This window comes from Lithobates pipiens, unplaced genomic scaffold (assembly GCF_037356315.1).
Source record: "Lithobates pipiens isolate NorthernLeopardFrog02 unplaced genomic scaffold, aLitPip1_a1.2 Scaffold_19, whole genome shotgun sequence".
NCBI classification, from domain to species: Eukaryota; Metazoa; Chordata; class Amphibia; order Anura; family Ranidae; genus Lithobates; species Lithobates pipiens.
This window is the reverse complement of record NW_027507764.1, coordinates 520234851-520249817: the sequence shown is the minus strand read 5'-3', so window position 1 is coordinate 520249817 and position 14967 is coordinate 520234851. Positions and strand designations below refer to the sequence as shown.

At 50.4% G+C, this 14967-nt stretch overlaps 5 pseudogenes; all 5 read left to right on the top strand.

Annotated features, from left to right (window-relative positions):
- Positions 1-11186: 11186 nt before the first annotated feature.
- On the top strand, positions 11187-11305 carry LOC143999956 (5S ribosomal RNA; annotated as a pseudogene).
- Positions 11306-12226: 921 nt separating this feature from the next.
- Positions 12227-12345, top strand: LOC143998643 (5S ribosomal RNA; annotated as a pseudogene).
- Positions 12346-12444: 99 nt separating this feature from the next.
- On the top strand, positions 12445-12563 carry LOC143999023 (5S ribosomal RNA; annotated as a pseudogene).
- Positions 12564-12723: 160 nt separating this feature from the next.
- On the top strand, positions 12724-12842 carry LOC144000008 (5S ribosomal RNA; annotated as a pseudogene).
- A 99-nt stretch (positions 12843-12941) lies between these two features.
- On the top strand, positions 12942-13060 carry LOC144000057 (5S ribosomal RNA; annotated as a pseudogene).
- The last annotated feature ends 1907 nt before the right edge of the window (positions 13061-14967 follow it).

The window sequence follows — 14967 nt, the reverse complement described above, 5'->3', positions numbered from 1 at the left end:
CCCTGGGAGTCAGGAAAATCCCACAACCTGCCTTTTCCTTTCCAATTAATCCCTTAATGGATAAATTGTTGTATGAGGATTGGGGACATCCCGATAAACTGTTTGCTCCTCCTAAAAGGTTTTCTATGCTTTATCCTCTGGAGGAAAGTTTCACCAAGAAATGGGGGGTCCCATCTGTCGATGCGGCTGTTTCTTGCGTGAATAGAAATCTGACCTGTCCTTTGGATAATGCTCAGGTATTTAAAGATCCAACTGATAAGAAGCTGGAAACATTATTAAAAGCCTCCTTTTGGGGGGGCGTGTCCTGACCATGGAGGAGTGAGGAAGTGCTTCACCTCAGCTCCGCTCCATCGCCGCACATATCAGCTGCCCTCAGCGGGGAAATCCGATCCACATCACCGGGCTCAATGTCCCAACGATCCCGGCAGTCTTCCCGACCGCCGCAGGGTAACAAGAAGCGGCAGGGACAGCTGGATCAGTTCTTCCCGGGCCCCCACAGACAGGGCCGCGATGGACCCAATATCGACCGGGAAACTTCAGAAAGCTGGGAAATCCTCACAGCCTGCTACAGCGACGCCTTCCCAGTCGACCGGACCGTCTCCCCTGGCTTCTCCGGTGCCCTCCCCAGGATCGGTAAGCGATTCGGCCCCCCCTGCATCCCCCGGGTCCCTGGATGGCCGCTCAGAGGTCTCAGACCTCATGGGAGATGACACAATACGCCGCCATATTATGTCTCTCCCCACCAGAGAGGACCTAGAAAAGTTCACTAGCAGAGTGGAGAAGGCTTTCACCGCTGATATTGCCCAGCTTAAAGCTGATACTACACATCTGGGTCACAGAGTGGAGGCCCTGGAGGAAAAACTAGAGGAGACTCTCCCCGCTATTGCTCTGCTGCAATCTAGGTGCCAAACACAAGACCATCAGCTTGAGGTACTGCTGGGGCAATTGGATGATGTTGAAAACCGCAGCAGGAGGGCCAATATCAGGATCAGGGGGCTCCCGGAGGCTACTGGACCCAGGGATATTGTCCCCACTCTGACTGATATCTTTAGGGACATATTGGGACTCCCAGCCACTGCTCCTATTGAAATAGACCGAGCCCACAGAGCACTGCGCCCCCCGTCTCAAGACGCTGACAATCCCAGGGATATAATCTGTAAACTTCACAAATATACTATCAAGGACCGGATTATGAAAAAAGTGCAGGGTAAGCCCTTTTATGATTTTGATGGTGCTCGACTGACTTTCTATCAGGATCTCTCGCGGCGCACCCTCATGCGGTGGAGAGCCCTTCGCCCGCTCCTTTCTGTGCTCCAGGCTGCAGGACTGTCCTACCGCTGGGGCTTCCCCTTCTCTCTGCATGTGCTTAAGGATGGCAGGCAGGTGACCCTGTGCACAAAAGACGATCTTCCACATTTTCTATCCTCTCTGGGGCTGAATCCCGTGGACTTTCTGGATTGGAGAGGACCCCCGAGCGACTTGCTTGTCCCCCCCCTTCCTCACAGATGGTCTACAGTCACACGCAAGCATCGACGGAGGGACAGACATAGTTCAACCCGCAACTCTTCAGTGGTTCCTTCTACCACCCGAGACTGATACCGAGCCTGGGCTGTGTGATAGACGGCTGATTGCGGACTTTTTCTACTATGATTGCTGGTGTCTGGGCCTCCCCCCACGGGAATTGTAAATGGGATGTTTTGACCCTGTACCCCCCCCCCCCGGGTGTTCCAGGGACCTGGATGTGCCCTATGCGGCCGAAGACTGTGGCTGCCGTGGCCGCAAGAATTTTTGGTGACTTCTCTCCAGCCCTTGTTACTGTTTGACTATCAGATTAGGCCTACAGGGCGGAGAATGTTTACATTCCCAATGTTGTAAGGTGGTCTGCCACGGCGCCCCCTTTTTCTTCCCTTTGCGGGGCACCAGGGGTGGGGGGAGGGGTTTTTTTTAATGTGTTTTGGTTTCTGTTTTTATTTCCCCCTTTTCTTTTGCCATCGTAGCTACCTCCGTGACCCCCCCCCCCTCCGCGGTCTGCAGTTTGCTGTGCGGCTACCGTGGCGGGGGGGCCTCTGCCAGGGATCGGCCAGACTCCACGTCCCCGAATGCAATCAGCCCACACTGGGCTTCACCCCTTTTTTCCTCCTCTTTTATTTTTTACTTTTGTTGCTTTTTTGGATCGGTTTTTCTCCCGAATTGAGGCTATTCTGCTCTCAGATGTGATGGGCGGGGCGGGGACCTTCCTTTTCCCCCTTGTTTTGGTTTACGTTCCCCACATAGGCCATCCATCCATGGGTTTAGTTCCCTGTTGGGACTTTAGGAGGGGGCTAGGAGCCCCCCCGGATAGTGGGGTGGGTCCCATCTCCCCCCAAACTGCTGCATTGTCTAATTTTGATGTAGCTGTTTTGTTTTTATGTTGTTGGTATTTTTGTACTATTTTTTTGTGTTTTTTATCTCCCTATCTCTCCCCTTTTCTTCTCCCTCTTTTTTCACTCCCCCCTTTTCCTAGGAGCCTGCTGTTGCTGCGGTCCTTACACCAGGCGGGTTGGGACGCTTGCCCAGTCCTCCACCCTCCAACTCTCCCATGTCTACACTCCAGGTAATTTCCTACAATTTACGGGGTCTCTGCTCTCCGGGGAAGAGGAACAAATTGTGGTGGGAACTTAAAAAGTTGAAGGCCCAAGTGGTCTTCCTGCAGGAAACACATTTCACCAGCCATTCCCTACCCAGGTTGCCCACCCATATGTTTAATCAGTGGTTTCACAGTACATCTCCTAAGGCCAAGTCCAGAGGGACTGCCATAGCGTTCCATAAGACGTGCCCTTTTCAGCCAGTGGATAGCAAAATTGACCCTCAGGGCCGATTTGTTTTCCTAAAGGGCACCTTCCTGGACGCTACCCTTGACCTATTGACAGACTTTAAAGCCGGGTATTTAATTTTAGGCGGGGACTTTAATGTCTGCCCGGACCATCTGCTCGACACTTCGAGCACCCGACCCTCACACTCCCATGCCTTTTTCAAACACTTTCGCAAATCACTGCAGGCACACCTTTTACTTGATATCTGGAGGATTTTGCATCCCTCGGGACGAGACTTTAGCTATTACTCGTCCGTCCATGACGTATAACCATGCATAGACCATGTCTATGTTGACCGTCCCACGCTTGAGCTTCTGTAGACGGCATCCATTGGCAGCATCACCCTTTCGGACCATGCACCGGTTGGCGTGACCATTCAATTACCATCTGGTCCCCACAGGGCCTGGACGTGGAGACTGAACGAAAATCTCTTGGATGACTCTGCTGCGGTTGCCAAGGTGTCGGAGACCATCTCCCACTATTTTAGGGAAAACGCCTCGGATGAGATAAGTGCGGGTGTGCTTTGGGAGGGGCACAAAGCCGTGATTAGAGGGGAACTGATATCATTGGGTTCCCAAATCAAGAAAGCACGTCAAGAGGATTTCAACAGGGTTCTGGCCGCCTTACAGGCGGCAGAACTCTCCCATAAGCAGGGGGGAGCCCAGAGGCTAAGCAGAAGCTTTTTGAATTGCGTGACCTGTTTTTACGTTTATTAGATCGCCACACGTGTAGGCAGGCCAGGCATCTTTCACACAGGTACTATGAACATGGAAACAAATGCGGCCGTATGCTGGCCAGGGCCCTTCGCAAGAAACATGCTCAAGCTTATGTACAGAAGCTCCGTTCCCCCTCGGGTGCCGTTTGGGTCCAATCCAACAAGATTGCCTCGGGGTTCCAGGAATTTTACGCCCAACTTTATAACCTTTCCCCGGCCTCGCCCGCACACGCTCAGCCTCCCAAGTCTGCTGCCATTCAAGAATTTTTAGCGTCGGCGAGAGTCCCTACACTTACGGCGGAACAATGCGTCGACTTGGAGCGGCCGATTTCGCCGGAGGAAATTGCGCTAACGGTGAAATCCCTGCCCAAGGGCAAGAGCCCGGGATCGGATGGTTTTTCGGGTTCCTACTATAAGATCTTCCTGCCCCTCTTAACGCCACATATGTGCACCTACTTTAATTCCATCGCGGAGGGGAAGCCTATCCCAACCGAAGCACTGTTGGCACACATTACGGTGCTGCCAAAAGAGGGCAAAGATCCTACCGTCCCCCAGAGCTATCGACCGATTTCCCTTCTTAACGTCGATATTAAGATTCTAGCAAAAGTCCTGGCAAACAGACTTTGGAGTCTTATGCCCCAAATTATTCACCCAGACCAAGCAGGGTTTATTCGTGGCAGGGAGGCGAGAGATAACTCCATCAGGGCAATCCAACTCATTCATTGGGCACGTAACAGTCCTGATCCTAAACCTTGTATCGTCCTTTCGACGGACGCCGAAAAGGCGTTTGACCGCGTCGACTGGGGGTACTTATGGGTGGTACTGGAGGCTCAGGGGTTGGGGACGCATATGATGTCCTCGATTATGGCCTTGTACTCCACTCCGTGTGCACAGGTGAAGGTGAATGGGGTGCTTTCCTCCCGGTTCCCGATTCGAAACGGCACGAGACAGGGGTGTCCACTGTCTCCTCTCCTTTTTGCCTTGGTACTGGAACCACTGCTCTGCAGGGTGAGGGCGAACGCAGACATTAGAGGCCTGAAGGTTGGGATGACGGAGCACAAACTGTCGGCGTATGCGGACGATGTGCTCCTTTATCTCTCTGAACCCCTGATCTCGTTGCCGGTTCTGTTGAAGGAGCTGAGGACTTTTGGTGAGTTATCCAATTTCAAGATAAACCTTTCCAAATCGGAGATTTTGCCTATTCACCTCGCCCCGCCTCAAGCGGACCACCTGCAATTAGCATTCCCCTTTACCTGGGCCACGTCTTCTATTAAATACCTGGGCATCCAGTTGACCAACTGCTTTGATGCCTTATATGCCGCTAATTTCCCCCCCTTATTACATGCGATCAAGGCGGATTTGTTGCAGTGGACCAAAACCGCTTTTACGTGGTTCGGCCGCATTAATATTATTAAAATGAATATCCTGCCCCGAGTATTATTCTTTTTACAAATGATACCCATCTCCCTCCCTAAACTGTTTTTTACCCAATTGAATAGCATTCTGTCGACATTTGTGTGGAACACAAAGAAACCTAGAATAGCCATGGCCTTGCTGAAACGCTCGAAGCTGACGGGGGGTCTGGGGGTTCCGGATATCCAGAGGTACCACAGGGCTATTGTTCTACAGAGGATACTTAATTGGAAATTTCATACTAAGTCAAAAGTGTGGGTCTCTCTGTAAAAATGGCTAGCTGGGAGAGATTTGGCTTATGCGCCCTGGTTGTCCCCGGAATATAGGGGGTTATCGGTGGATGTCTCCCCGCTCACTGTACAGTCTCTTTTGATTTGGGACAAACTGAACAAGACGCTGGGCCTATCCCCCCCTGTTTCTCCGCTTGCCCTGCTGGGAGGGTTCCTATGGTTCCCGCCAGGGGAGCGGAGGGCCTTTTTTGTCCCCTGGGGAGCTGACGGGAATGCCAGTTGTGGACAGTTTCTCAGCGGTGGCCAAATGGTCAGCTATGAATCCCTGCAGACCGGGCATGCGCAGACAGCTATGAATTTTTGGCGATACAGGCAATTGCACCACTTTTTTGAAGCCCATGGCCACTTAATCAGGGACGAAGCGCTCCTTACACCATTTGAGCGTTTTTTTGTAGCAGATGAACCCACTCCCCACCTGATCTCCGAATTATATCACTTGCTGGGCTGTGTTACCGAGGTCGCTAGACCGACATACATACGGGTCTGGGAGAGGGAGCTACAACTTGACTTTTCCGCGGCCCAACTGTCCCACCTCTACAAACTCACGTACGCTAGCTCCATGGAGTCCAAAACCCAAGAAACTAATTTTAAAGTACTGTCTCGCTGGTACAGAGTGCCGGCAGACTTAGCACGTATCTACCCTTCGGTATCGGACCGGTGCTGGAGGGAATGTGGCCAATTGGGCACCCTCCTTCATATTTGGTGGGATTGCCCACGAATCAAGCCATTCTGGGAGGACATCCGATCCCGCATAGAGGCAGTTTTGCATCTTGATGTGCCACTGTCTCCGGCCAACTATCTTTTGCACATTCCTCCGATCCCGATTGGTAGATACAAAAAAAGCCCTCTGCCGCATCTGTTGAACGCGGCCAGACGTCTTATATCGATTTACTGGAAACAAACTAGGACTCCCACAGTGGAGGACTGGGTCAAAAAAGTGAATGACATCAGAGAAGCGGAATATTGGGTGGCAACCTGTAGGGGTACACGGGCTAAGTGTGACAGCATATGGCAATCATGGACAGTCTACATGTCCGAAACTATATACGCTACCTCCAGTCTGGACTTGGCTCTACTGGAGCTAGCGGAACCCTCTTTGAGATCCCGCACACACAATGATGTTCCCACCTAGTGGCTGTTTTTCACCTTCTTGCCCCATGGACGGAGAGACGACTTTGCTGCTGAGACTCGCCTGGTGCTGGACCGCTGCACTTCGCAGGGATGTCAAGTAGGCTCCACCCTCCTCCCTTACCCTATCCCCCAATCCCCTCTCTACCCCTTCTTGCCTCTCTCTCACCCTTCCTACTGTTCTTTTTTACCTTCTTTCTCTGTATTCCACACTATAAGATGTTGCCTTTTATTGACCTACATGGTATTGAGCTGTGGTGGTGCGTTAGGCTTCCTGTGGGCTGGCTGGCCCTGCGGCCACTTTGTTTGGCTGACGGGGGGAATCCCTCTGTCCGGAGGGGTCCATGCTGGGACGTCCCTCCTGGGCGGGGGGGTTGCTGTGGGCCTGTCCTACCCCCGGGGGACGCTCGGGAGAGGTTGCTGGAGGTGATTGTGCCCCCCTCTCCTGGGCGGCCCCTGGGGGTGGTCCCATGCCTCCCCGGCCTTTTGTATGACGGGAGGTGGGGGACTGGGCTCCGGCCCATCCTCTCCTTTCCGCTCAGAGGCACCTTGGAGCGGGGCCCTAGCCCACGGAGGCCGGACTTGATGTGTATGAGCTAGAAGACACTCCAGACGTTCATCTCCACCCGTTTGCCTAATTCATGTGTCTGGTTTGAGCCGCCAACTCTTGGCCACTGGGTCAGTTTTTATGGGTGTCATTGTTTCCTACAGTTTATTTGTTCTTTGTTTGGTCCTGACACAGCTGTCTAATGTATACTCAAGTGTGTTTCAATGTCAAAATATCTCAAAATAAAGATTTTACAAAAAAAAAAAAAGCCTCCTTTTCCATGACTGGCACTGTAGTGCAACTTACAGTCGCAGCTGTGGGGTTGTGTCAGTTCCTCAAGGAACAGGTTAAGCAGATGCTTGGCCTCCTTCCCAGTGAGGAAGTGGAGAATTATGCAGAAATACCTCAAATTCTGTGTTTCCTGATTGATGCGATTTCGGATTCTGTCCATCAAGCATCTCGTTTGTCTCTCCTGTTGGTACACATGCGAAGGGCCCTATGGCTAAAGAATTGGGCAAGCTGAGCTATCATGCAAGAAGCATTTGATTGGGTTCCCGTTTAAAGGGGAACGTTTGTTTGTAGAAGAATTAGACAAATTCGTCCAAAAAATTTCAGGGGGTAAATCTACTCTCCTTCCAGTCAAAAGGAGCAAACGTCCATCATTTAGGCATTCTCTCTCTCCCGGAGCATCAAGCTCTAAGCAGTGGCGACGGCCTTCTCAACCCCCCTCTACAGGAAAGGCTCAAGGCCGGGCCCAGGGGCAGAAGAAATCCTGAGGGCGAAAGCCTGCCAAGCAGAGCCCGAAAGCTTCCTTGTGAAGGAGCGCCCCCGCTCGGCCAAGTGGGGGGAAGGCTCTTGCAGTTTGCAGAAGCCTGGCGGGAAGAGATCCGGGATGAGTGGGTGGTCTCTTCGGTATCTCTGGGCTACAAGCTGGAGTTTCAGGAGATTCCACCTTCTCGCTTTCTAAGGTCAAGGATCCCCAGAGACCCAGTAAAGCAAAGACCGCTATTTCTGGCCTTAGATCACTTACTATCCCAGGGGGTGATAGTAGAAGTGGACCCAAAAGAACAGGGTTCAGGGTTTTACTCGAATCTCTTCACCGTTCCAAAGCCAAATGGAAGTGTCAGACCTATCCTGGATCTGAAGGATCTGAACCGGTTTTTACGCATCCGGTCCTTCTGAATACAGTCAATTCGCACTGTGGTCTCCTCCCTGCAAGGGGGAGAGTTTATGGCATCAATAGACATCAAGGATGCATATCTCCATGTGCCAATTTTTCCTGCACACCAAAAGAATCTAAGGTTTGCGGTAGAGCGGCGCCATTTTCAATTTGTGGCCTTGCCGTTCGGGCTAGCTACGGCCCCTCGAGTCTTCACAAAGATTCTGGACCCTCTCTTGGCAAACCTAAGAGCTCAGGGTATAGCCGTCATGGCTTATCTAGACGATTTGCTTCTCATAGAGAAAACAGTAGCGCTCCTGAACCACAGTGTTACCAGAACGCTAGAACAGCTGGAACGCCTAGGTTGGATTATAAACCTAGAAAAGTCGTCCCTACAGCCTGCTACCAGGTTGGAATACCTGGGTATGGTTATCGACACTGCTCAGGGCAAGGTGTTTCTACCAAGGCCAAAAGCCTTGGCCATTGGGGATCTGGTGCGTCTAATTCTGGGTAGAAGATCTTCCCCCATTCGGTTGTGCATGAGACTCTTTGGGAAAATGGTCGCCTCCTTCGAGGCCGTTCCATTCGCCCAGTTCCACTCAAGGCCTCTGCAAAGATTCATCCTTGCGGCTTGGAACAGGAAGCCCCAGTCCTTGGATCTTCCTATGCGTCTATCCCCAGGGACACGCAAGAGTCTCGTCTAACGAGTCTAAGAGTCTCGTTACAAACCGAGAATTTGCTGAAAGGCAAAACTTTTCTTCCTCTTCCATGGAAGATTATTATGACAAATGGCAGCCTGACAGGCTGGGGAGCAGTGTTGGAGGAGACGTGCTCGCAGTGGAAATGGTCTGCGATCGAGAAGCTATTGCCCATAAATGTCTTGGAGATCCGGGCAGTTTATATGGCTCTCATAAACTGGTCTTTCAGACCTGTTCGGGTTCAGTCCGACAATGCCACAGCAGTGGCCTATATCAATCACCAGGGCGGTACCAGAAGTCTGGTTGCGCAAAAAGAGGTGAATCGTATACTTGTCTGGGCAGAAAGGCATGTTCCATGCCTTTCTGCAGTCTTCATTCCAGGAGTGGAAAATTGGCAGACAGATTTTCTGCGCCGCCAGCAGTTGTGCCTAGGAGAATGGGCTCTGCACCCCGACGTGTTTTGGAACATATGTCGCAGGTGGGGTACTCCAGACGTAGATCTGTTTGCGTCCAGGTTCAACAGAAAACTGGACAAATTCGTGTCAAGGACAAGAGATACACTCGCTCAGGGGTCGGATGCTCTGACAGTTCCCTGGGATCAGTACAATTTGATTTATGCCTTCCCCCCGTGCCCGCTTCTGTCGCGGTTCCTGGGAAGAGTCTAGAGGGAAACAAAGTCGCTTCTTTTGGTAGCCCCGGCTTGGCCCAGGCGACCGTGGTACGCAGAGATCATGAAGTTGGCAGTAGGCAGGCCGTGGATCCTCCCTCTCCGGCCAGATCTGCTCTCACAGGGTCCAATTTACCATGCTGCTTTACACAGTCTGAATTTGACGGTTTGGCTGCTGAGACCCACATTCTGAGAGACCGTGGGCTTTCGGGGCCAGTCCTTTCTACTCTGGTCAATGCCAGAAAGCCGGCCTCCAGGCTTATTTACTACAAAATCTGGAGGGCATATGTTTCCTGTTGTGAACTCAGGGAATGTCATCCTAGAAAGTATGTCATTAGCAGGATCTTGGCCTTCCTCCAGTCAGGCCTAGAAATGAATTTGGCCATAAGCACTATCAAGGTGCATATTTCGGCCTTGTCAGTGTTTTTCAGAAACCACTTGCATCACATTCCCTGGTGCGGGCTTTCATCCAGGGGGCTATGCGGATAAGGCCGCCAGTCAAACCTCCGGTATGCCCATGGGATCTGAATTTGGTTCTCTCAGCTTTGCAGGGGCAACCTTTTGAACCTTTGCATCAGGCTTCGTTAGTTCTTTTGACTAAAAAATTGGTTTTCTTGGTAGCCATATCCACGGCTAGAAGAGTGTCAGAACTAGCAGCTCTCTCCAGTAAAGAACCGTATCTAATTATTCATAAGGACCTGGTGGTAATGCGTCCCAACAGGTCCTTTCTGCCTAAGGTGGTTTCAGGATTCCATTTGAATCAAGATGTAAGCCTACCATCCTTTTTTCTGGACCCACAGTCTGCAGAAGAAGAATCTTTGCACACTTTGGATGTGGTAAGGGCAATCAGTATCTATCTTCAGGCAACTGCACAGATAAGGAAAACTGATTGCTTATTTATTTTGCCGGAAGGCCCTAGGAAGGGTCAGGTGGCATCAAAATCCACTCTCTCATGGTGGATTAGACAGATTATTTCTCAGGCCTATAGTGTTAAAGGGAAGATCCCTCCTTTTCAAGTAAAAGCGCACTCAACTAGGGCTGTAAGTGCTTCTTGGGCAGTGCATCACCAGGCCTCCCTGGCTCAGATCTGTAAGGCTGCAACTTGGTCATCAGTCCACATATTCACCAGATTCTATCAGGTGGATGTCAGAGGGCAAGAGGATATCGCCTTTGGGCGCAGTGTACTGCAGGCTGCAGTTTAGGTCCTCCGGTCCTTGGCGGTCTATATATTATGATCTGTGTCTCCCTCCCCTCAATCTGAGCATTGCTTTGGGACATCCCACTATGTAATGAAGCTCCTGTGTCCCCTGATGTATGATCAAGAAAATAGGATTTTTATACACAGCTTACCTGTAAAATCCTTTTCTTGAGAGTACATCACGGGACACAGGGCTCCCACCCCTCTTGGGTTTTACGTGGTTTCCTATTGCTTTGCTACAAAACTGAGGTGCCTCCCATATGGGAGGGGTAATATAGGGGAGGAATTCTCCTTAATTGGGGGTTAACCAGTGTCCAATCACCAGAGGTGCCTATATAACCCACTATGTAATGAAGCTCCTGTGTCCCGTGATGTACTCTCAAGAAAAGGATTTTACAGGTAAGCTGTATATAAAAATTCTATTTTTTATGTTGTTGGCGTTGACCTGTTTTTTTTCACTTGTTTCCCAAGATGACCATCTTGGCGTTTGTCAAGAGGGTGAGAGTGCCCAAAGAAAGTGCCTACGGCCAAATCACCCTGAAAGTGCCCGATCTTGTCTGATCTCGGAGGTTAAGCATTGTCGGGCCTGATTAGTAACTGGATGGGAGACCGACTGGGAATACCAGGTGCCGTAGGCTTCTTTTTATGCTGTTGGCGTTGACATTTTTTTTTTTCCGCTTGTTTCCCAAGGTGACAATCTTGGCATTTGTCAAGAGGGCTGAGAGAGCCCGAAGAAATCTCCTACGGCCACATCACGCTGAAAGCGCCCGATCTCATCTGATCTCGGAGGCTAAGCAGGGTCCGGTCTGGATAGTACCTAATTACAGGTGCCGTAGGAATCTTTTTATATTGTTGGCTTTGACCTGTTTTTTTTTCGCTTGTTTCCCAAGGTGACCATTTTAGCATCTGTCAAGAGTTTTGAGTATGTCCCGAAGCATTCGCCTAAGGCCACATCACCCTGAAAGCGCCCGATCTCAGAGGCTAAGCATGGTCAGGGTCAGGGTCAGATGGGAGACCGCCAGGGTCTATGTTGTTGGCGTTGACCTGTTTTTTTTTCACTTTTTTCCCAAGATGACCATCTTGGCATTTGTCAAGAGGGTTGAGAGTGTCTGAATAGAACACCTATGGCCACATCATCCTGAAAGCGCACAATCTCATCTGATCTCAGAGGCCTAGCAGTGTACGGCCTGGTTAATACCTGTATGGGAGACCATCTGTGAATACCAGGTGCCGTAGGCTTCTTTTTATGTTGTTGGTGTTGACCTGTTTATTTTCGCTTGTTTCCCAAGGTGACCATCTTGGCTTTTAAAAAGAGGGTCGAGAGTGCCTAAAGAGATCACCTACGGCCCCATCACCCTGAAAAAACCCGATCTTGTCTGATCTCGGAGGCTAAGCCGTGTTGGGCCTGGTTAATACCAGGATAGGAGAACGTCTGGGAATAACAGGTGCCGTATGCTTCTTTTTATGTTATTGACCTTGACCTGTTTTTTTTTTTCACTTGTTTCCCAAGGTGACCATCTTGGCATTTGTCAAGAGGGTTGAGAGTGCCCGAAGAGATCACCTACGGCCCCATCACCCTGAAAGCGTCCAATCTCGTCTGATCTCGGAGGCTAAACAGTGTCAGGCCTGGTTAGTACCTGGATGGGAGACCGCCTGGGAATACCAGGTGCCATAGGCTTCTTTTTATGTTGTTGGCTTTGACCTGTTTTTTTCGCTTGTTTCTGAAGGCGACCATCTTGGCGTTTGTCAAGAGGGTTGGGCGTGTCTTGAAGAGAATGCTTACGGCCACATCACCCTGAAAGCACCCGATCTCGTCTGATTTCAGAGGCTAAGCAGTGTCAGGCCTGGTTAGTACCTGGATGGGAGACTGCCTGGGAAGACCAGGTGCCATAGAAGGATCTGGCCTGGTTAGTGTCTTGATTGGGAGATCGCCTGGGAATACCGGATGCCGTAGACTTCTTTTTATGTTGTTGGCTTTGACCTGTTTTTTTTAGCTTTTTTCCCAAGGTGAGCATCTTGGCCTTTGTCAAGAGGCTTCAGAGTGCCCAAAGAGAGTGCCTACGGCCAAATCACCCTGAGAGAGCCCAATCTCATCTGATCTTGGAGGCTAAGCAGCGATGGGCCTGGTTAGTACCTGGACGGGAGACAGCCTGGGAATACCAGGTGCCGTAGGCTTCTCATTATGTTGTCGGCGTTGACCTGTGTTTTTTCCCTTTTTTCCCAAGGTGACCATCTTGCCATTTGTCAAGAGGGTTGAGAGTGCACAAAGAAATTGCCTACGGCCACAACACCCTTAAAGCACCCAATCTCGTCTGGTCTCAGAGGCTAAGCAGGGTTGGGCCTGGTTTGTACCTGGATGGGAGACAGCCTGGGAATACCAGGTGCCGTAGGCTTCTCATTATGTTGTCGGCGTTGACCTGTGTTTTTTCCCTTTTTTCCCAAGGTGACCATCTTGCCATTTGTCAAGAGGGTTGAGAGTGCACAAAGAAATTGCCTACGGCCACAACACCCTTAAAGCACCCGATCTCGTCTGTCTCAGAGGCTAAGCAGGGTTGGGCCTGGTTTGTACCTGGATGGGAGACCGCCTGGGTTTTCCAGATGCCGCAGGCTTCTTTTTATGTTGTTGGTGTTGACCTGTTTTTTTTCGCTTGTTTCCCAAAGTGATCATCTTGGCATTTGTCAAGAGGGTAGAGAGTGCTTAAAGAGATCGCTTACAGCAGCATCACCCTGAAAGCACCTTATCTCTTCTGATCTCGGAGGCTAAGAAGGGTTGGGCCTAGTTAGTACTTGAATGGGAGACGGCCTTGGAATACCAGGTGCCGTATTCTTCTTTTCATGTTGTTGGCGTTGACCTGTTTTTTTTCGCTTGTTTCCCAGGGTGACTATCTTGGCATTTTTCAAGAGGGATGAGAGTGCCCAAAGAGATTGCCTATGGGCACATCACCCTGAAAGCACCCAATCTCCTCTGATCTCAGAGGCTAGAAAGGGTCGTGCCTTGTTAATACCTGGATGGGAGACCGCCTGGGAATACTAGGTGCTGTAGGCTTCTTTTTATGTTGTTGGCGTTGACTTGATTTTTTGTTTGCTTCCCAAGGTGACCATCTTGGCGTTTGTCAAGAGGGTTGAGCGTGCCTGAAAAAAATCTACTATGGCTGCATCACCCTGAAGGAGCCCAATCTCATTTGATCTCAGAGGCTAAGCAGGGTTGGGACCTGGTTAGTACCTGGATGGGAGACCGCCTGGGATTTCTCAATGCCATAGGCTTTTTTTTTAAGTTGTTGCTTGATTCCCAAGGTGACCATCTTGGCGTTTGTCAAGAGAGTTGAAAGTGCCTGAAGGGATTGCCTACGGGCAATCTTAGAAGTTGGCAGTAGGCAGGCCGTGGATCCTCCCTCTCCGGCCAGATCTGCTCTCACAGGGTCTAATTTACCATGCTGCTTTACACAGTCTGAATTTGACGGTTTGGCTGCTGAGACCCACATTCTGAGAGACCATGGGCTTTCGGGGCCAGTCCTTTCTACTCTGGTCAATGCCAGAAAGCCGGCCTCCAGGCTTATTTACTACAAAATCTGGAGGGCATATGTTTCCTGTTGTGAACTCAGGGAATGTCATCCTAGAAAGTATGTCATTAGCAGGATCTTGGCCTTCCTCCAGTCAGGCCTAGAAATGAATTTGGCCATAAGCACTATCAAGGTGCATATTTCGGCCTTGTCAGTGTTTTTTCAGAAACCACTTGCATCACATTCCCTGCTGCGGGCTTTCATCCAGGGGGCTATGCGGATAAGGCCGCCAGTCAAACCTCCGGTATGCCCATGGGATCTGAATTTGGTTCTCTCAGCTTTGCAGGGGCAACCTTTTGAACCTTTGCATCAGGCTTCGTTAGTTCTTTTGACTAAAAAATTGGTTTTCTTGGTAGCCATATCCACGGCTAGAAGAGTGTCAGAACTAGCAGCTCTCTCCAGTAAAGAACCGTATCTAATTATTCATAAGGACCTGGTGGTAATGCGTCCCAACAGGTCCTTTCTGCCTAAGGTGGTTTCAGGATTCCATTTGAATCAAGATGTAAGCCTACCATCCTTTTTTCTGGACCCACAGTCTGCAGAAGAAGAATCTTTGCACACTTTGGATGTGGTAAGGGCAATCAGTATCTATCTTCAGGCAACTGCACAGATAAGGAAAACTGATTGCTTATTTATTTTGCCGGAAGGCCCTAGGAAGGGTCAGGTGGCATCAAAATCCACTCTCTCATGGTGGATTAGACAGATTATTTCTCAGGCCTATAGTGTTAAAGGGAAGATCC